The sequence below is a fragment of the Peromyscus leucopus genome, chromosome 8a (assembly GCF_004664715.2).
Source record: "Peromyscus leucopus breed LL Stock chromosome 8a, UCI_PerLeu_2.1, whole genome shotgun sequence".
NCBI lineage: Eukaryota > Metazoa > Chordata > Mammalia > Rodentia > Cricetidae > Peromyscus > Peromyscus leucopus.
Genome location: NC_051085.1, coordinates 44,948,681 through 44,971,660, shown reverse-complemented (window position 1 = coordinate 44,971,660; position 22,980 = coordinate 44,948,681). Strand labels below are relative to the sequence as shown.

Sequence of the window (22,980 nt, the reverse complement as noted above, 5' to 3'; positions counted from 1 at the left end):
ACAAATAAAATCACATTTCAGCACAAATAAAATATCACCATAGAAAATTATACTGCTTGGGTGAAGGTAGACATGAGGTTGAACATGACAGAAGTAGATTGGGCTCCAGAATCCTGGGAAGAGCTATATTGTGTCTCTTCAAACCCACATCTAGTACCTTGGAATGTGACTGTATTTAGAGAACCATGTTAAAATGTAGGTTACTGAGGTCCTTGAAGTAAACCTGCCAATAGCTGATCTTAGGGGCTGGCCTGTAGATTTGTGGGAAACAGATTTGTATTGGTTGAACTATTAAGTCTGCAATAACCTGCTATGACAGCCTTCACGCACCAATACAGCCTTCCGTGTGAAGTAGTACACACCGAGGAGGTTCAGGGGTACAGATGGGATTGTATGTGATGTATGTAGTTGAGGAACTGAGGTTGGGGAAAGGAGGTTTTCTGAGTCAAACCCAATTTTGAGAACTGAGTCTGGCATTGATTTTGAAAAAGGAAAATGGCTCATCTCTTTGACTTTCAGAATTGTATCATGGGTTCATTGCCAGGGAGAACATGAGCATGACAGCATAAGATGCTTGATCATGCAGGTATTTTCAAGTTCTGAACAGGAATTAGAAAGGTTTTGTTGTTGGAGTTTTTTACTCTTTTGGGGGGCCTGCCACCCAGCCCCCCCAAAAAAATCACACATGGAAGCTTATTATTACTTATGAATGCCCAGCCTTAGCTTGACTTAGTTTCTTGCCAGCTTTCCTTAACTTGTTTCGACTACCTTTTGCCTCTGGGCTTTTCCTGTTCTCTAACTTCTGTAAATCTTACTCTTACTCAAAGGCTTGCTGTGTAGCTGGGTGGCTGGACCCTGGAGTCCTTCTTCTCTGGCTCCCAGCTCTCCAATGCCTCTTCTCAGATTTCTCCCTCTATATATCCTCTCTGCCCGCCAGCCCCGCCTATCCTTTCTCTTGCCTTGCTATTGGCCATTCAGCTCTTTACTAAACCATCAGGTATTTTAGACAGGCACAGTAACACAGCTTCACAGAGTTAGACAGATGCAATCTAAGCTAAAGTAACACACCTTCAAATAATCTACTACAGGTTTGATAGTGCGGTTGGCTTGCTAACCCACAATGACTCGGGGACAATGATAACAGTGTTGAAGGTGGCCTAGGCATTTGGGTGCTGCAGAGTAACAAACGGGCAAAGAAAAGGTGAAGAAGTATCAGAGGCAAACCATTAAATGCCTACTAAGGGGCCTAATGCCAATTGGGTAAATTCATGGAAATTATGTCTCCTAGTCTCTAGAAACACCCTGTCTTATATTGTATATATTATTGTATTGTATTATATGGATTAATTTGACGTTATAGATGGAGACACTGAGATTTAGAGTGAGTGGCAGTTGTCCCAAAGTCCCCCAGGATAGCTGGAGGCAGCAAGGTCCACAGTGTCCACAGTTATTTCGTGGTTACAACCGAATGAGACAGATAAAGTGCAGATGAAAGAGGAAGCGGAGAGTGTGGTTTTGTCTCTTCTTGAAAATGACAGTGTGACTGAGATTTCTGATGACAGTATCTAGTGGTTGTAGACCGGAGGTCTGTGACCATTTTAGTCACTGGATTCAGGAAATCTTAACTCAATGGAGGCTTGCCTTCAGCCAGAACCCAAGATAAACTGGAACCAGTGGCTAGACACAGAATAAGAAGCTTGCCTGGGTGATTTCCACAGCGAACCAAGTGTCATGGAGTCTCATTTATTGGGAAGTTATCTTCGTTACACATGCATACATTTAGCACACAGCAAAGAACCAGCACTTCAGCAAAACTGTCAACACACAAATAGATGTATAAACAACAGTGAACCATACAAACCACGCTTATTCGGTTCAACATGTCCTCAAGCCCTTGCCTGGAACTTGTTACTGTGCTTGTCTCCTTTACAAATTGATGCAAGGTAAAAGGAAGTTCTCAGTGGGATTACTGAAATCAGTGAAAAGTGAAATCTGAATATTAATTCAGCTCAGGATCAAAGATTCCTAATGCCTCATAGGTATTACTCTGTATGTCCAAGCAAGTAAGTGGAGTTTTTATCGTTGAACCATAGTCATGTGTAGAAATGAATTTCAGGCTAATTATCCTGCTAGGTAGAAGGTGAATAATACACTTATAACATGTTCAGTTGTTCAACACTAACATGAAAATGTCATTGCTGGGATTGGAGAGATGGCTCAGAGGTTAAGAGCAGTGGCTGCTCTTCCAGAGGTCCTGAGTTCAATTCCTAGCAACCACATGATGGCTCACAACCACCTGTAGTGAGATCTGGTGCCCTCTTTTGGCCTGTAAGCATACATGCAGACAGAACACTGTATAATAAATAAATCTTAAAAGAAAAGAAAAGAAAAGAAAAGAAAATGTCTTTGCTTACAGCGACAGACCAGCCATCTAACAAACTCGATGATGTGTACTCAGAGTCCCTAACAACCTGGTGCACTATTATTCAGCTATGAACCCATTTCCCAACCACAGCTCTACTGGAATAGGGCAGGCAGTTTGGTATGAAGAAGAGAAAAAAGCTGACTTGTCTAGACATCAGCCATTCCTCGGGCCAGGGGAGAGACTCTGGGAGAAATTATTTGCTCCAGAGCTTAGCTTTATATCTGAAAAGTGACTATATTCCAGGACCAAGAGACTCACATGGGATCTTTCTGGTGAATGAATCCCTTTGGAGTCTCTACCTGCATTTAACTTTTACCATTGGCGACAATGAGTTCTTACTCCTTTTCCTAATCTCAGATGAGATATTCTTGGACAAGGTGGAACTGGGCCACCCTTTCACAGGGTGGTCTCACCAGGCATGCACTGCCTTTCTAACTGCCCACCGACACATTCACAAAGCATATAGTCTCTGGCCCCCGTCCAGGCAGAGACCATTGTAATAGTACCTAAAAATGCTACCCCGTGTATACGGGTAACACACTAACAGCCTTTTGTTTCAGTTCCTTGTATTTCTGCTCTACTCCACTTGTGTGAAAGTGTCAGAATGTCTGATAAAAATGCAGAAGAAGCCTGACACCCAAAGGAGAGAAAAATAGGGGCTTAGATAACTTGCAAAACACAGAAAGGGATTTCGAATGATGTACAGCTACACAGAGACATTTTAAGTGTTAACTAAATAGGATTGCTTTTTCTTTTCTCTCTTTTTTCTTTCTTTCTTTCTTTCTTTCTTTCTTTCTTTCTTTTTTTTTTTTTTTTTTTTTGGTTTTTCGAGACAGGGTTTCTCTGTGTAGTTTTGCACCTTTCCTGGAACTCACCCTGTAGTCCAGGCTGGCCTCGAACTTGCAGAGATCCACCTGCCTCTGCCTCCTGAGTGCTGGAATTAAAGGTGTGTGCCACCACCGCCCTGCAGGGTTGCTTTTCTATCGAGAACAGAAATGGTGAACGAAGTTTGGCAGAGCACTTCCATACCCTTTCAGAAGCTGCAAATGTAAACTTAAGCCACAGGAGTTTAATTGCCTGTGTGCTGGACATAGCTGTGTATCATCAGAGGGGCTAGGACACTCCTGCAGCAAATATATTCCCTTTTACTTAAGGGGCCCTCAGTGACTTATGAGCAGGAGAAGATGCCATTCCCTAGAGTCAGGTATAGATTTCAACCAGCATGGTCAACCATCTATTATGATGCTACTTACATTATTTTGTGTCAGAACCTAACTTATTTTGTACCCTTTACAATTAGAGGGAGCTTATGGGCTCTTCAGAATAATGTTTTTCAATGCATAAGGCAAAACAGAAAATCATTTCAAGGAAAACAGTTGTCTATAATATAAAGATCAAAATATAAGAGAACTCATGGAACAATAGTATATGTGGTGGCCAGTTCTACTTGTCAACTTGACACAACCTAGAATTTCCCAGAGAAGAGTCTCAATGAGGGATTGTATAGACAGAGTTGGCATGTTGGTGTGTCTGTGGGGAATCGACCTAATTGCCTTAATGGATATGGTAAGATCCAGCCTGAAAGTGGGTGGCATCATTCCCTTGTCTTGGCCTGTGTAAGAGTAGATAGAGAAAGCTAGTTGAGCGCTGAGCTGTTTCTCTCCACTGTTGTCCGTGGATGTGACATGACTAGTTGTTTTAAGTTCCTGCTGCCTTGGGTTCCCTGCAGTGATTGCCTGTAACTTGGAATTGTGAGCTTAAACAAATCCTTTCTTCCCTGAGTTACTTTTTGTCAGGTATTTTATATCAGGACAACAGAAATGGGATTAGAACCATTTACTTCTTTATTAACATACCCAGGAGCATAATCTAGTAACAAGCTTAATATCTGAAGATAGCTACAGATAACCGAGGTGGGGTTGGAAGTTTCAGGAACTGCAGTGGAAAATAAATAACATATTATAGTGCATGGCTTGTGGCCAATACGTATAATTGAAGATGTTATATTTCTGTTAGAGATTAGTGGCAATGAAGATATATTCATCATTAAAATGTACAGAATTTCTGAATTCTGTTCATAGGTACTTGGGGAATACCCAAAAACCCAATATTAATGGCCTCTGGAATATAGTTATGTATGCAAGAATATGAGTATGGTTGATGTAAATTTTAAGTGCATGTTTATATATAACCCTAAACATAATTATTCATATTTTTTTAATTTTCTATTGGAAATTCCATTCATTCATTCATTCATTTATTTATAGTTTTTAAAAACCTTTGTAATTCTCATGCGTGTAGTAGTGGGTGGGTAGGTATGGCTGCACACACGCATGGTGCCAGGATGGAGGCCAGAGTGTACTTTTTTGGAGTCAGTTTTCTTTTTCTACATTCATATTGGGTTTTGCAGATTGAACTTAGTTCATCAGGCTTCATGAGAATCATATTTACCAGCTGAGTCATCTCAACTGCCCTTATTTATATTCTTGCTTGTAACCTAGAAAGGATTTGAGGCAGCTTCCATAAATTCATAAAATCAATATAATAAAATTACCAGAAGCAGAGAAAAAAATACAGAAGAATAAAAAAACTAAGAGGCATTCTGGAATGAAATTGATATGTGAACTATGCTTGTACTAAAATAGGATGGAATTCTGATTCTAGCTGGGCATGGTGATGCACAACTTTAATCTCAGCACTTGGGAACTCAAGGCAGGAGGATCAGGAACTCAAGGTCACCCTTCGTTACATAGAGAGTTAGAGGCCAGCCTGAGCTACATAAGACCCCATCTCAAGACTACCCCCCCATTTTAAAATTCTAATTTCTAAGACTTTAATGTCAAAGTAAGAAATAATTAGCTATAGACTTATGATCACATCAGGCAAATAAGAAAATGTCTGTTTTACTATTGAAAACTACAAGGAAATTTAGTCTATGTGTCTTAGTCAGCTTGGGCTGAAGTATACACCATAGAGGGCATGTTGGATGTTATATCTACTGCTCACTGTTTGTCAGGCTGAGGAAGGGACACCAGTATAGTTGGGTTCTGCTGAGGGTTCTCTTCCAGGCTTGTAGATGGTTATCTTTTTGCTATGTTGTTGCGTGCATTTGGGGGACTCAGTTTGGTTCGTAATGCTACTCTGGGCAATGAAATTCAGTGAGCACACTGTCATGGGGCTCCATTTTCTATCTTCTCAATACCAAACATAGATGTATTTCTGTGGGCCATGATAATATAGGGATGGGTCTTAAGATGTCTCTTGGACCTTTAAGGTATTTATTTCCTTACTTTTTTAGTGTCATCTATCTGGAAGCACTTTACTCTTGAAATAAATATTAGTGACTCTTCCTTTGTTATAGATTAATGTGAGTCAATACCGAGATCTCTGAATGTCTACTACATTGGATTCTGCATACAATTTCAAAGACTACAGTAATCCACAGGTCCAGGGGCTAGGATATAGAGCAATAGATATGCCTTTAAACGTATTTCATAAATAATGTTGATTGTAACTGAGCATTCGGGTTCAGAACCAGTCAGTTGGATTTAATGTTCCTGGCAAGGACTGGAATATGGCTAATTCCACGCTGCAGATTAAACACTCTAGCCGTCTGGAGAACAGGAAACTCCTAGGCACAGTTAACAAAACACCTCACTCATGTTTCAGGGTTGGAGGAGTGCCTGGATCATGTAGTCTCTGAGGCTGGAGACTCTCACACTCCTTGGAGTACAGCTCAGATTTCTGGTTGCTGTTCCTATCTGGCCCCAAGAGATGACCCTCTAGCATAGACATCATAGACTGCTACATCTATGACTTTTTCCTGTGTCCCCATCAGTTCTTTTTGTTTTGTTTTGTTTTTTTTTTCTTTTTTCTTCAAGACAGCGTTTCTTTGTGTAACTTTGCGCCTGTCCTGGATCTCACTCTGTAGCCCAGACTGGCCTCAAACTCACAGAGATCTGCCTGCCTCTGCCTCCCTAGTGCTGGGATTAAAGGTGTGCACCACCACTGCCTGGCCCCATCAGTTCTTATAGTCCATGTTGAGGAAGGCAAGGCCCAGACAGAGGGAGTACCAACATGTTCCTTACCATGCTGCAGAGACCAGAAGTTTCCAAGTTTGTAGACAACAGGGGTGTATATACTTTTCTAGAAAGATCTCATTCTCAATTGCAGGGATGTGGTGTTACCACAGGACCCTAACAGAACAAGTGTCTCAAGCACATAGTACATGCAAAAGCAGGGCTTGGAGCTCTTTGGGACCCATGGCTGCTCACAGGCGAACTGCAGAAGTCCATAGACATGTACTGCTATGATATGAATGTTCATGTCTGTCATTGTGTCCGTATTAGGGGGTGGGTGAGTCATGAAGTTCTGCCCTCATGAATGTGTTAATGCAGTTCTATGGGATGCATTATGAGAAAAAGATGAGTCTGGTCTCATTAACATGGTGGGCGATTTTGGCTGTAGTTGATGATAGATTTTTTTTTTTGTGCCTGCCCAAAGATAATTAAATGCAAAACCTATGCTTCCATAAGTGGCTGAGCTAACTTGCTTTATGGATTTGTTGATGACGAGCCAGTTGTGCGTGGAGCAGAGTCTAACACAGATGATGGCTTTGGGCTCGGGGTGGTTGGTCTGCACCTTTCCTTCAGGGTTAGGTGTCAAGGCCACTCCACTAAAGCAATTTCTTGCTCCTAACAATAAGAACAATTTTGTCCAAATAGCTAACTGCAGCCTTTCATCTATAGTATGTTCTTGTCAAAAAGGAATGTTTATGTATCATCTAAGAGAAGAATAAGTTGTTAAAGAACACGAAAAGTCAGTCTCTTCAAAGCCCATGGAAAACTTAAGATTTATGTGTCATACACAGCACAGCTTGATACACACATGCACACACACACACACACACATATACATATACACACATATATATACATATATGTATGTATGTATATATATGTGTGTGTGTGTGTGTGTGTGTGTGCAGCTGGAGAGCTTCTCTCCAGGTCCCACCAAGCCCCTGCAGTCCCACAACCCACGTATAAAACAATCACTCAGACGCTTATATTACTTATAAACTGTATGGCCATGGCAGGCTTCTTGTTATCTACTTCTTTTATCTTAAATTAACCTATTTCTATTAATGTATAAGTTGCCATGTGGCTTGTGGCTTATTGGTACCTTACATCTCGCTTGTCATGGTGGCAGCTGGCAGGTCTCTCTCTCTGCCTTCATGTTCCCTCAATTCTCTTCTCTGTTAGTCCCGCCTATACTTCCTGCCTGGCTACTGGCCAATCAGTGTTTTATTTATTAACCAATCAGAGTGACACATTTGCCATGTAGAATATCCCGCAGCATATATGTGTGTGTATGTATATATGCATGTATATGTTTGTATACATATTATTTGTTTTTTGGTTTGAGATAAGACCTCACTGTGTAGCTTAGCCTGGACTGAAACTCAACTGTATTCTGGGCTTCTCTCTAGCACAACAATCCTGACATCATAGGCATGGACCACCATTCTTGAATGTGTTTATATTTTTGAGGGGGTATATTTTGCTTGCTTAGTAAATGAGAGCACATTGCTTAGTAACTAACTTTGTATGTGTTTGTTTCTGAAGATCAAAAATTGGGCCTTACATAAGCAAGGCATGTGCTCTTCCACTGAGCTGCAGTCCAGCCTTAATGTTTCTATTTGAATTAGTTGGAGAATATTTTCTGAGGCTTAGTGAGGCATCTTAACTAGTAATACTTTATGTTTAACTTAGTTTTCCTGCTTCAGACTTTGTTGTGTGTTTTGATGTAATGAAGTGAGTAATAGTTTGTTCTTTCTTTGGAAGGAACCCAGAGCGCCACCCACGGCTCTGTTACTTACTTTCCTTGCTGCTGTGACCAAAATACTTGACCAAAGGAATGAAGGAACAGTGGATTTGGGCTCATGGTTTGGGGTCCGGGTTCATCATGGTGAGGAAGGGACAGCGACAGGGGCCTGAGGCAGCTGGTTGTGCTGTGCTCACAGTCAGGAAGCAGAGAAACGAGTGTGCCTTTGTATGTGGCCTGGGATCTCAGCCTGTGGGAGGTACTGTGTACACATAGAGTGGGTCTATCCTCCTTGGGTAAGCCTGTGTGGAGATGTCCTCCCAGATATCCTCCGACATTTGTCTCCTGGCTGATTTCTAAACCAAATGGACAGTCATGATTAGCCACCGTGGGATGGCCAGGAGACAAATGCCCTCCACCCTGGAGTGGGGGTTTGGAAAGCCAACAGGATGCTCATGGGTCTACATTGGCAATAATCATCTTAAACACTTAGAGAGATGGGCCTTCGTGTTTTAAATAACAAGCCAACTGACGAATTTGATAGACAGTTGAGGCACAACATTCGATTTTTGGAAAAATCAAGTAGAAAGCTCACCATTTTCAAGAGAAAAATCAACCCAGACTACTTTGTCTGAGTGAAAGCGTGCTCTGCAGTCTGTGGGGCAGCCACAAGTGTGGAGACGCTCACCTCTTGCTGGTTGTTCTGGGAAGCTCAGCCTCCTTCAGTTTCATCTCCTGCTACACTGGAGCAGGTGAACAACTTACAAAACCACTCATGAAGGACTGGTGGTGGCTTTAGGAAGCTAACCAGTGACAAGGGCATTTTGAGATGGGATGAGAGAACAACAGGGTCCCCATAAACTGTCTGTAGCAGCATGCTGCCTCTCCATTTGATTCTATGCATGCACACACATGTAACACCGCTATTAGTAAGCCTCATAGGATTTCTTTCTCTGCTGGTTGAAGAGGATATGAACAATTCTTGCTTTATGAAAAAGAAGGTTGCTTTCATTTTCCTTTGCCTTATTTGGATGTGAGTCATTTTCAGCTGGGCACAGTCTTCTTCTTCTATGAATAAATAAAAATGTCCTCTTGATTTGTGATTACAGAAGCCACTCTGCTGGCTCCTGAGCTGCTTGCAAAGTTAAAGCTAAGCTTCCAGCTTCAATTCATTTGAGAATATTAAGATGTTCTTTATAAATCAACTGTAAAAGGGATCTTTTTTAGGACACCTTAGGAAACTGTTAAGTCAACGAGTGTGTATAGGGAAGCTCGTTCTAACAGACAGTAGCGTGTTCTCAAAACTTTTGTCTCAGATGAAAATTTAATAGTTCTTTACAACTGAGCTGGAAAACCAGGTGCTTTGGTGCATGATTTTAATCCCAGTTCTCAGGAGGCAGGAGGATCACAAATTGGAAAGCAGCCTTGGCTACTAAATTTGTTCAAGGCCCACCAAGGCTACAGTAAACTCTGTCTCTAAACAAGCAATTGAGTCAGAGGATTACAAATCCTGTATTTTCTCACTAATAGTGAATTTCTAGTTCAATCTCTGCCCTATGCCATTTATGCAGCTCTTTCCCAAAAGAATGTGGGGTTGTTGGGAATGCCATTCTTGAGATAGCCCATTTACTGAGCCTTAAAGATGTTACTGGTCTTGCTTTCAAGAGTATTTCTGGGTTTCTTGTACTGGTTTTCAAACACAGAAATTGAACACATGGACTTCCACATTCCTCTGCACCATGGGACCCCCCACTCAACAACCCAGATACGAATAGATTGCTCCCCAGAACATGACTGTTCATTGTCATAATTGCTAGATAAAGCTCTGGTGATGTCAGGTCTCTGTTGTGATGAAAGTAGCTAAACATGACTTGTCAAGCAGCTCAAATATCAGCCATCCCTCCCTCCCCCACAGATGTCTAAGATTAACCATTGTAGACACAAACTTATATACCGTATTCCTCTGCTAAGCCAAATATCTCCACAAAAAGTAGAAGAATGTAGAATAGGCAATACACAATGGTAGGGTGGGTCATTGCGGATTTGGGGATAACATATACTTTCTGTTTCATTTTATGAGTTGTCTTTTGTTTTTTTTGCACTTTCAAATTTACAACAGTGCAAATATATATTTGTAAATATCCAAACAACTTAATTTCCTGATGTGAAAGAGTTAATGACAGGGCACCTGTAGAGTCAGGACAAAAAGACAAATCCAAATGCACCTTGCTTGGTATGTGACAATTATCATCTGTTTGTATGAATTCTGTACCCAAATCTGTACTATTGGGATGAGTGGTAAATCAGGAACCTGCTCCATGAGGGATCAAACATTTAAAAATATAGTGGGGCTGTGATTGTGGGATGAGCAGAGAAAAGAATCACGATATAATACGCTCTCAAGAGTGACCAGACACAACCCCCTCCCTCTCTGTGCTGCTTGATCTAGGCCCCTCTCTTGGCTTCTTCACATTCCTCCCCAGAGCCCTAAGCCAATGCTACTGGTTTTTCAACATTGATGGCCTCAAGTGCCACACATACTTAGGTCCGGATAATTGGAGAAGTTTTTTTTTTTTGATGTTAGAACACGGCACCCAAGAGTCTCTACCTGGGGAGACTCCAGAGCTAAGGATGTTCAAACACATGACAGCGAGCTAAATAACCGAGGTGCCAAACTGTGCAGTGCCTTGCTTGCCGCTCTCCGGTCTTCTTCATGCTCTCCACACTCAGCAGCACCTCCGCCATGCTTCCTTCCTTCCATGGCCTCACTGAGCTTGAAACCTCCACGTGCCCCTTCCCCTCATCTTCCTCTCCTTTCTCCCATGCTTTACTTTATCCTTAGCAAATGTGTACTGAGAATTTACAGTCTTAAGGCTGTCGGTGTCATGATAATATTTAGAAATCTAGCATTCTGAATAGTGGCTAGGAAGAAAACCTGTATCTAGACTTATCAAGCTATGGTGCAGACAAGCAATCCCTCCATAGGTGTGTACATAAGTAAGATTGCCTCTCGGCTGACACAGAGTATCAGTGAACGCTGGACCATCTCGGAAAATTCAGGGACTCAGAGGGGTTATACGGCAGGGGGTCTGAGAGACCTGGGAAGAAGGGCTGAATGTTTCTGCCCCTGTAGTTTAGACACGCCAACGTGGGCTGATGCATTAAAGACCTTTAAGGAAGCTGGTGTTGGAGGGAGAGCCCAGGGACCCTGGTCAAAGTCAAAGTGAGCAAGAGTCTGGTAGCCTGGGAAGAGGCAGGGGCTCCCGGTGCAGAGGTCACTAGTTCCCTTTCTCCTCCTTTCTTCTCACTGAACTAGAGTCAAAGGAAAGTACGAGCCTCTGTGCAAAGCTGTCCGAACAATCATCAGAAAGTATTTGTGTACGTGCACATGTATGTATGTGTGTGCGCATATGAGTGCATGTGCTTGTGTATGTATGCCTGTGAGTGTATGAGTATGAAGAAGGTTGGGGACCATGTGGGTGATCATTAGTGAGCAGCAGAGGGGGGCAGTATATCCAGCATTTGGCATGTGCACACATAAGTTGCTTGACAACCAGAACAAACACTTTGCTATTATTTTTATGATCACTGCTGTTCTTGTAAGATTCCTTTTGTCTAGATGTCTGTTCATCAGTGTGCATGAATATAATACGTGTGGAGGGCAGAGGTTGACCTGGGGTTCATTCTTCAGGTATCTTCCACCTTGTTTTTTGAGACAGGGTCTCTCACTGTCCTGGAATTCATAAGTAGTCTAGACTAGAAGGCCAGAGGTCCCCAGAGATCCAACAGGCTCTGCCTCCCTGCATCTGGAATTACAAGCACCCATCACCAAGCCTGGTCTTATTCCCCCTGTGGGTTCTAGGCATCAAACTCACAGCCTCACACTTGCTGGTAAAGCAAGTACTGTACTGACTGAATCATCTCCCTGTCCCATGTATTTATTTATTTATTTATTTATTTATTTATTTATTTATTTATTTTCTACTTAATTGCAATTTAGTTTTATGAGACAATAAAATGGATTTGTTCCCATTTTGTGTTTAGAAAGAAAAACTGATTTTCAAAGTTCATTTGGAAACAGGTTAAATGAAACCTGAAGTGTTTTAAACTTGGGAAAAGTTTTAAAGGTAATTGTATCTTAAAGTTGAATTTTTAATGAACAAAAAACTTGGGCCCTAATATTTTTTTTTTGATTTAGGAAGGTTATGAGAATAACTAATACCCCCTGAGGAGGTTAATATATTATTGAAAGTAGTAATTTTAACAGTTTTAAACTCATGTTCAAAGATAAAATTGGACTAATTTTCAAGAGACATCAGTCTTCATTTCTCAGGAAATCACAGTGATTAAATCAACTGCAGGCAGCCACTCTTATTATTTGAAGATAATATGAGTATATTGAGGGTAGGAGAGGAAAGAAGGAGGATGTATATTCTAGGAAGGACTTCACAGTTGAAACATTTCCCATCTCTCTCTTCAAGCCATTTATATATTCAAGGCATAACCCCCTAAATGCAGCTTCCTTTACTGCATTTGGTTTAAAATCCAATTCAAACGAAGGACTAGAATGTTTTTCTTAGAATTGGAACAAAGAATTTTTTTTTCCTTTAATGGAGTGCATAATATGCCAATTCTAAAGAAAATACTGTTATATGTGAAGAACTCGGAATATTGAAAAGACAGTTCAGTTCCTTCCTTGGATGTGTTTCATGGCCCTGTCCTGACTTCTCTATGAAACTGGACACTGGACAGGGATAGTAATGTCACACTCACTACTCGGTTCTTTTAAACTACTCTTTCCCTTTGAAATGAGCTATTGAAATTGCCGGGTGTTAAGGAAATTGCGCATAGATGAGAGACTAAATGGATTCTTGTCTGTCACATCAGCAGAGGCTTTCTGGAGATGGTAAAGTAGTTTTCATCAGTGAAAAAGAGCACCTCATTTTCTTAAAGATCTTTCCAATCTCAGAACGGTGTAGATAGTCCCACCCAGAGAGCAACCGTGGGCCCTTCTTCCCAAACTGGGTGGGATTGCCTTCAATTTTAGTGTCACTGAAAGCTCTATTTAGCAATTAGGTGGCCAGGACCCTAGACATTCAGGATGGGAGCCTGTTGGTATTCTACATGTTTGCCTGCACTGTCTGCCTAGAGACACATATTATTGACTGTGACTCAAGTTACAGGCATAGATTTCCAAACCTCTCCTGCCTTGATCTTAAACTAAACAAAGGGATCCTTAGGTCCAAAGTAAAAAAGAGAAGAAGGAAAATGATCCAGTTTAACATGCGAAGATGTTCTTTTAAAGATGCTGGTATTTATCCTGAAAGGCTGTCTGGGGAAGAAGGAAGAAGTGACATATAATCTTTCCTGGGAACAAGTGGAGATGTGAGCTCTTATGTGCATCAAGCGCAGAGACAAGAATGTGATGAAAAGCTGATTGCTGATCATTTGACATAATTAATATGCATCTCAGATCAGCACTCATTAACTTTGATGTTGTTTCCAGTTAAACCATAATAATTTCAAAAAGCAGCTTGAAAATGTTTAGCTAAACCACAGTGTCCTACTGCTTTGTAATTTAACACAGTGGAGCAAGAGCTGAGAAGCACAACATTTGCACCGTGGAAAGAGGAAGAAAAATGACTTAGACTTATTCACATGAAAACAGAAGGTTCTTTGCTTTAGGGCGATAGGTATGTCATATCTATATTTAAATTTTGGCCCCAGAAGCAGTTTTACTACTTATATGAATGTGCATAAATATTCATTTAAAAGGAAAAGATAATTTAAAAATACTCACTTTGGTGGAATGGCAGTACAAATTAAGCACATTCATCCATGTCAAAAGAATTTTATTAATTAAAAACTGACACTAAGTTTATTTTATAGGAGGCAACCCATTTAGTGTAACTGTGACTGAAATAAAATATTTGTACAACCTTTTGTGTAGTTTTAAGATATTTATAAAGAATGTAAACACCATAACCAATGAGTCAAACATGTTCAGCCTGAGTCTGATTGTGAAGACACGATTAAACAACCCAGCAGGAGGGATGCAACAACCAAGGCCAGAGACACTGTAGACACTTGCTAATAGAGTTGATTCGACTGTCGCCATGCTTTCTACACCCAAGGATTCAACCAATTGCCGACTGTTTAGGAGAAAAAGAATTGCAACTGCACAGGATGAGGAACTTTCTTTTCCTGCTCTTATTTCTTAAGCTTACACAGTGTAATATCTTACCATGAAGCATTCATATTGCATATTTAGACCCAGAAGTCTAAAGCACACGGGAGGGTGTTATATGCTTCATTCTATGTAAGACACTGGAGCATCCTTGACTGTGGTATCCACAGGCTTCTAGAGATAGCCTCTCCTCACCCCCCAAGTGATATTAGAGATATACCATACATTAAGTAGTGATCCTTGATTGAAACCCGGATTTAAAATGAAAAACAATGAATTCTTTAGACCAGAAAGGACATTGTTAAGACAGTTAGGGAAACTTGAATTGTATAGGTTTTTAAAAAGAATAATATATATTTTGAACAAATATGTAGTTTAGACAGTGAGTAAATTATTATTATTAATTTGAAACACTTTCCTACTGGTAAAATTCCAGGAAAGGGATGGAAATTCTAAATTCATGAGCACATTTTTTTCTTTTCTCTTTTAAATGTGCATGAGTGTTTTGTCTTTGGGTGTGTAAGTACACCGTGTGTGTGCCTGGTGTACCTTGGAGTACCTGCTAACCTTGGAGACCAGGAAAAGCCACTGGATTCTTTGGAATTAGTGCTACAGACAGTTGTGAACTACTGTGTGTGTGCTGGGAACTGAACCTGGGTCCTCTTCAAGAATAGCTAGTGCTCTTAACTGCTGAGTCATCTCTCCAAACCCATGGGCACATTTTCAAAGCAAGTGAAAACAGGCCTGGGTATGTGTGCAAAGAGTTAGAACATGCTTTGTAGTATAGCACTGAGCATTCAGATTCAGGGACCCACAACACTCGTGTCTTCCTCCAAAGGAGATAAAACTATGCAGCTAGTTTTCTGGGAGAGGACCCTGGCCATTCCATATTAACCAGCTTAAGTCTTCTGTTGCCTGTTCTCAGGTTAATATGCAGGATTCTGATTTCCTCATAGGTAGTTGAGACTCTAATGACATCTTTTATTGTTTTTTCTTGTATAGATCATCATCAGCAGACCTGGACTGAGACACGTCATAACATTTTGGTATGTAATTGACGGCTCTCTGAATCTAGTTTCTTGAGTGACATTTATAACCTGAAAATCCCACTCTTCAAACTGTTATTCTAATGTATGAGCCAAATCAGAATAAACTAAGTATGGTTGTCCTCAGGCTAATATTATGAAAAGGAAATATAGCAGTGTTGGCAAATTACCAACTTCATTTACCTTTAATTTCCCCTGAAAATGGATTCTGGGTGGTGATTATTTTACAAGGAAAGAATTGTTTATTTATTTATGGGTTGATTTCTTTTTCCTTTTCCCTCAGTCTGACCAAAGCTTACTGTAACAAGCTAAGCACTGTGGGATCATATGGGCGGAGATTCTATTTTGTAAACAACTGTGGGTTTAGATGCCCAGGTATTTATTACTATGAGTTTATTACTAATTAAGATGAAATGAGTTATAATACAAAAGCATAACAGTCTTAAGATATCCCTCTATTTGAAATTCAACTCTAATGACCTACCCAAGATTCTGTAATTATAGGTATACATGGTTTTGCTCTTCCTTTGATTTTTGATTTATAAAATGACTTAAGAAAGGTTATATGTAGATTAGCTCCCAACTGGGTCATTCAACTACTTATTGGTTTAGTTATTTTTTTTTTAAAAGATGAACCATAATTCTAACTTGCAGGGGAATGCAAGGGATGTAGTGCTTTTGTGACTCTCTGGAGAAAGCTGAAGTTGTGGTCACTGTTCAGAATGTATTAGTCTATTAATGTAATGCTCGTTTCTCTAAGCCAGGAAATGGTAATATTCACGAATCCCTTTAGTGTGCAGTTTCTACCATTTCCAGTTATTTGGCTACTATCTTTGCAGCATTGTTACACATGCTCTTTTTTTTAGTGGAAAGCATCATTCCCTTTTTATTCTGTAGTAGCTAAAGCCCATGGTGCTAGGTGTCTAACTCAATGATGTGGAAATTAATTTTGGTGTGTAGCTCAGGTGTTCAGATGTCTTCAAATATATATTCTTGTTTTTTTTTGACATGTGTATGAGAGGCATTTTAAAACCATTTATTTTATATGTGTATGAGTGTATGAATGTTTGTATGGGTGCCATGCACATGCAGGTGACTCTGGAGACCAGAAGAGGGTGTCAGATTCCTAGGAAATGAAGTTACAAGTAGTTGCATGTTGCCTAATGTGGGTACCAGGAACCAAACCTAGGTCTTCTGCAAGCACATCAAGTGTTCTTAACTATTGAGCCACCCCTTTAGTCCCACAGGCATTAATTTTGATGAGATAGTTAATATGACTTAGATTTTGCTTTCTTTGGTAAAGAGTGCTTTATTATAAAATTGGATGCTATATGGAGTAATTTAAGTGATACCTTACATATTTATACTTTCCTCAATGGCTTACAAAATTAGTTTCCTAAGGTATTGATGAAAATGAGCAATTTAATCATCTTCAAAAGTCAAGTATTGCCGGGTGGTGGTGGCACATGCCTTTAATCCCAGCACTCGGGAGGCAGAGCCAGGCGGATTTCTGTGAGTTCGAGGCCAACCTGGTCTACAAGCGAGATCCAGGACAGGCACCAAAACACCACAGAGAAACTCTGTCTCAAAAAAACCTCCCAAAAAACAAAAAAACAAAAAACAAAGCAAAACAAAACAAAACAACAACAACCAAAAAAAAAAAAAAAAAGTCAACTACTTTTTCTAGTAAAATCTTTAGGTGAGAGACCTCTCCATCACAAAAAACATCTAGTAAGAGCATGACTCGTGCCGGGCGGTGGTGGCGCACGCCTTTAATCCCAGCACTCGGGAGGCAGAGCCAGGTGGATCTCTGTGAGTTCGAGGCCAGCCTGGACTACCAAGTGAGTTCCAGGAAAAGGCGCAAAGCTACACAGAGAAACCCTGTCTCGAAAAACCAAAAAAAAAAAAAAAAAAAAAAAAAAAAAAGCATGACTCGTTATCAGAGAAAGGCATGTTACAAGGGAAGCCTTCACTGATCGGGAAAACTGGATTAGATGGGTTCTAAAATCTCTTGGTATAGAAAACCTTGTGCTGGTGTAAAGTAACAAGTGTTTCTCCAAACTGGATAATTTAATTTTTAAAAGTATTGTCAAAATGCTTATCTTAAAGAACAATCAGACATATTACAAGATCGAAGAGAGCAGACTCCAGACACTGATGGCTGGGATTGAAACTTGTCTCAGACATGTTATTAGGTGTGCAATCTTGGCCTTGGCACTTAACCTTTACAGGACCGATTTTTCTTCTTTTTATTATTATTTATTGTTGTGCGGGAGGGGAACATGCCGAGGCAAATGCTTGGAGGTCAGACAACTTCTCTCCTTTTTAATGGGAGTGGGTAATGACTCTTAAGGCTGGAGCGGGTATTGATGAATCTGTATGAACACAGTATTTAGAACAATGCCTGGTACATAACAGAGTGCTCAGAATGCTAGTGGCGACGACTTCTATATCAGCAGAGGGATGAGTATCTTTTACAGGCTGTTGTGCATTTGAGACCAATTCTTCAGGTTTCTGGACTTTAGGAGTAGAGTGAACCTTGTGATGATTTTTTCCACATTCCTAATGGTTCTTTCCTCGGGTATTATGTTCTGAAGCCAGCATGAAGGCAACACGCGGTCTCTTCTCTGCTTCCCACTTAAGCCCACATGAGCCTATCACGTGTCTCCAGCTCTTATTGTTGTAACTTCCATCTCTCATCTTTCTTTCATTGCCTCCCTCCCTCTACCCCCTCCCCCCTGTGCCAGGATGTTCTGTATACAACGAAATACCTCTGGATCTCAGTCTATAAAAAAGAAGTGTGAATGACTTTTTTGTTTTTGTTTTTTTGAGACAGAATTTCTCTGTGTAGTTTTGGTGTCTGTCCTGGATCTCTCTCTGTAGACCAGGCTGGCCTTGAACACAGAGATCCACCTGTCTCTGCCTCCCGAGTGCTAGGATTAAAGGTGTGCTACTGCTGCCTGGCGAATGATTTTTTTTTTTTAAATCAATTGTTTCCCAGAGAAGGACTTGAGGCAGCTACTAAGCTTATGGAATGTCCTCCAGCCATTGCAAAAGTATTTTGACATTTCTCATCCTTAGGACGGTCATTGAGCAGCGGTGAAGGAAGCTTGGTTTCCAGTCTATGCATGTGTAGTAGCCAGCAACTCATACTCAGTTCTCACTCACATGTGTCTAAGTTTCTCAGCCCATGATTATTTTGAGTCCTTCCCAGGATTCTTAAGCATGAAATGCCTGTCTAATTATTTTGACATATTCCTGCTGGGCAGTGAGTATTGTGAGTTTTGTGAGAATGCAATTATGAACGCAGGGTTATGTTTTCCTTATTCTGTCTTTCTTGTTGTGTCTATCAGTGCTATGTTCTAAGACCTACTTAATTTGATTTATGTTACCAAGTGATTGAGGGCGCCAATGGACTTTTTCCAGGACAGAACGTGTGGGGCCAAGGCTCATTCCAAGGCTTCTGATCTATTTTAAAATAAACTTTTTTTGTTAAAATCTTGTGTGCTGGTGGTAAAGGGATAGATGACCACATATGTTTTTTCTTAAAGGTGCCTTTTTTTTTTTTTTTGCACAAAATTTGACATTATGAGTAGGAATGAGGACAGCTGGGTTATAAGGCAAGAATTGGCAAGCTGTAGACATAGAGACTATTTTTCAAAAGTAGAATCTACAAGCTGTTTGGTTATCTAGAGGGCAGATTAACATTGGAGTGGTTTTTTTTTTTTTCTAGTGAACAAATTTTTTCCCTTCCTATATTTCAGTTAAAAAATATGAAAAACTTTCTAAGGGGCAGAATCCAATTCCAAGAATGATGAGGTGTTAGCTGGAAATCTCAAGTCTTTTAAAGTTATTTCTACAAATGAATAGAGCATTTTTCTTTTCTGTGAAAAAGTAGACGGTGAGAAACTGGGTGAGGGAGGGTAAAGGTCTCTTCCAAGTCCAAAAAGTTTCTTCTTGTCTTACATTCCCATTGATATTAAGCTCATCACCCTCTGTGGAAACGTGAGCTTTGTTCCCAATAAAATCACAAAAAGGGAACTATCTTGGGTATAAACAGATCTTAAGGAGATCTAAGGGCTTTGGTTAATAATTAATAAGCCACAAGGAGCTCTTGAGGTGTTATTGAAATTAACCCCTAGGTCGCAGAAGCTCAACGCAGCAAACATTTGTTTCTTATCCACACCGAATGGGTAAGAAATCCATTACTTACCAGGAGGGGAGGAATCCCAGCTTTGGAGTTCTTCGAGGACAGGGGCTGATGCAGACTCTGCCTTCTTGTGGCACCATCTTTTTTTTTTTTTTTTAGGTTTTTCGAGACAGGGTTTCTCTGTGTAGCTTTGCGCCTTTCCTGGAACTCACTCGGTAGCCCAGGTTGGCCTCGAACTCACAGAGATCCGCCTGGTTCTGCCTCCCGAGTGCTGGGATTAAAGGCATGCGCCACCACTGCCCGGCTTATGTTTAAAGATTTATTTATTATGTGTACAGTGTTCTGCCTATAAGCCAGAAGAGGGCAACAGATCTCGTTATAGGTGGCTGTGAGCCACCTTGTGGTTGCTGGGAATTGAACTCAGGACCTCTGGAAGAGGAGCCAGTGCTCTTAACTTCTGAGCCACCTCTCCAGTCCTCACACTGCCTTTTTTTAACACACGGGAAACGTAGGGAGGAGAGAACCAGGTAGAGTCATTTATCTTCTGCTGACATTTACTGTAAAATTTTTGCATCTCCATGCAGTAACTTTCTTTCCCAAATCCTTCATAGGTATCCGTTCTCCTGCCCTTCTAAGCGGTCGAGCTATCTGAATATTTTAATAATCATTTTGCATTAAATGGTCATTTATTTTTATTATGTGTATGGATGTGAGCTTGCATGAGTCTATGTGCACCACATGCCTGCAGGAGCCGGGGTGGGGGGCTAGAAAAGGGTGGCAGATTATCTGGATGTAGAGTTCACAGGCATTGTGAACCTACGCTCTCAGCAAGAGCAATTAGTATCCGCCCCTAATTTCACACTTTGAACTTACCAACTTTAATAGCAGCAGATTCCAAACAAAGATCATGGAGGAGGAGATTTTTTGTTTACTTCCACGAACTGTGAAAGTCAGAGGCTTTGCCTGCTGTGCCCTAGCATTGCATCCTTAAGCCTCACACCGTGTGCCTGGTACATGCTTCATGGTATTTGATGAATGAATGGATGAGGAATGAGTTCCACCCTAAGCCCTATGCCTGCTCTTGCAGTTGGGAGCTGGGCTTGTGATTGACAGCTCACAGAGACGGAAAAGAGTAAAAGGAGCCGGTCTGAATGAAAACTTGAGTGCCCAAAACCAAGGTGCTTCTGATGAGCATTAAGAGATGGAGGCTTGGGCTGGAAGCAGAAGAAGCTGATTGATTTTCCTATTTGCTTGATTCAGAGTTTTAAGCTCATAGAATTTTCTTTACATGCTATAATAGTTATTAAATGCTAGACAATTATACCTGGAAAGATTATAGGGTCAATTATTTCCCTTGATTTCCTGAATATATATATTTTTAAATTTTCAATTAGAATTTTGACTTTTACTGACCAATACATGAAAAAAATAAGAGTTGAAACACACACACACACACACACACACATGCATGCACATGCCCATGCACATACACACACACATGATGCACACACATAGACATCTACACGCACACACACACATATATTCCAGGATACAGTCTCAGATGGTAGACTGGTAGGCAATGTGTCTATAGTAGGTTAAACATCTATTATTTGGTTTAGCTTTACTTTTAACCCATGTCCAAATGTAATTCTTGAAGTTAATGATTCTAAGTTGAATAATTGGTAGGTTATGAGTTGCAACTGGAAAGTTTTTGTTTATATTTGATTTTTCCCCTCATTAGTCTTGCTAGAGTTCTATTTCATTACATTTTCTCAGAACAACAGCTTTGATTGTTATTAATGTTCTCCATAGCTTTCTTCATTGATTTCTGCCTTTAGTATAGTCATTTTTTTTTGCCTTGGGTTTGCTGTTCTGTTATTGCTCTAATTTCATATACTGAATCATATTTGTCTTATTCTTTCTAGGTTTTCAAAAGATACCTTTGAAGCATAAATTTTTTAAAGTGTATTCATCATGTCCCTAAATTTTGCATTTATTTCAATGAAGATAAATTCTAAATGTTTCCCATTTCAGTTGCTTTTTAATCCGAATGTTTACAGATGTGTGAGATTGCTTCTGGGGACATAGACACTTAAGCTAGACTCAAGGAGTTGGTTCAATTTGTGAAGTGTCTCATGCAAACGTGAGGACCCAAGTTTTATCCCCAGAACTCATATACAAGCCAGGCATGCTGACATGCACCTGTAAACCCAGCACTGGGGATGGAGATGTTGGCAGAGACAGGACAACCTTGAGGTCTCTTCAGCTAATTTAGCCAGAACTAGAGCCCAGGTTCAATGAGATACCCTGTCTCAAAAAGTGAGGTGGAGAGTACAGAGGATGACTCCTGAAGTTGACCTCTGACCCCACAAGCACATGCACAGGTGTGTGTACTGGCATACACACACACACACAGACACACAGACACACAGACACACAGACACACACACACACACACACATACACACACATATATATACATACACACACATGTATCTACTCCACATGCCATAAAAATTAAAACATATAAAACTAAACTTGCATTATTAATTTATATGATTAATGGATTTCAGTCAGAGAAAATATTCCGAGGTCAATGTGTTTAAAAACACACATCTGTGCTGGGCAGGAGCATGTATTCTGTTTTTTGACTGTGGAATCCTGTCTGTCTTAAGGGTCTGAATTCACTAACTGCCATATGCATCTCTGGTCCTTGTTGTCCCCTTAAGCTATTCATTTTGGAGAGTTATGCTGTCATTATTGAGTTCTTTATATCTTTCTCCAATCCTGAGTCGTGACGGATTACCAGACTTTATTTTTTTGGAGGGAGCGAGGAGGTGCAGGTCAGGATCTCACTGTGTAGCCCTGGCTTAAGTTTGGTAGGTCGCAACATATCAATCTATAAATGATATTGGGATGATTGTTACTAACTTAAAACATGAAATTAGACTCTTATTTGAAACCAAATTAAAAAAATCAAGTGCTTGGGGCTGGAGAGATGGCTCAGAGGTTAAGAGCACTGACTGCTCTTCCAGAGGTCCTTAGTTCAATTCCCAGCAACCACATGGTGGCTCACAACCATCTGTAATGAGATCTGGAACCCTCTTCTGTATACATAATAAATAAATAAATCTTTAAAAAAATCAAGTGCTTATTGATCTTAGATATAACATGGAAGGGTAAACAAAAAAGGTTCTAGAAGACAAGATAGATATCCTGGTGACATTAGAATAATAGGTCATGTTTACAATAGCTAGTATTTTTTAGTTAACAGGTATGGTATTCCCTTTATTTAGTTATGTTTTCTTTAATTGTTCCCAATGATGTTAAATAAAACAATAGATTTCTT

At 40.3% G+C, this 22,980-nt stretch overlaps 1 protein-coding gene across 1 annotated transcript in view; it reads left to right on the top strand.

Moving 5' to 3' along the window:
- The window catches only part of Ipcef1 (interaction protein for cytohesin exchange factors 1), a 162,728-nt gene that overhangs the window by 30,890 nt on the left and 108,858 nt on the right, over positions 1-22,980 (top strand). Inside the window, exon 2 of the mRNA XM_028854055.2 lies at positions 15,438-15,481. The gene's annotated coding sequence lies outside the window, so the exon portion shown is untranslated. The remainder of the gene's footprint in view (positions 1-15,437; positions 15,482-22,980) is intronic.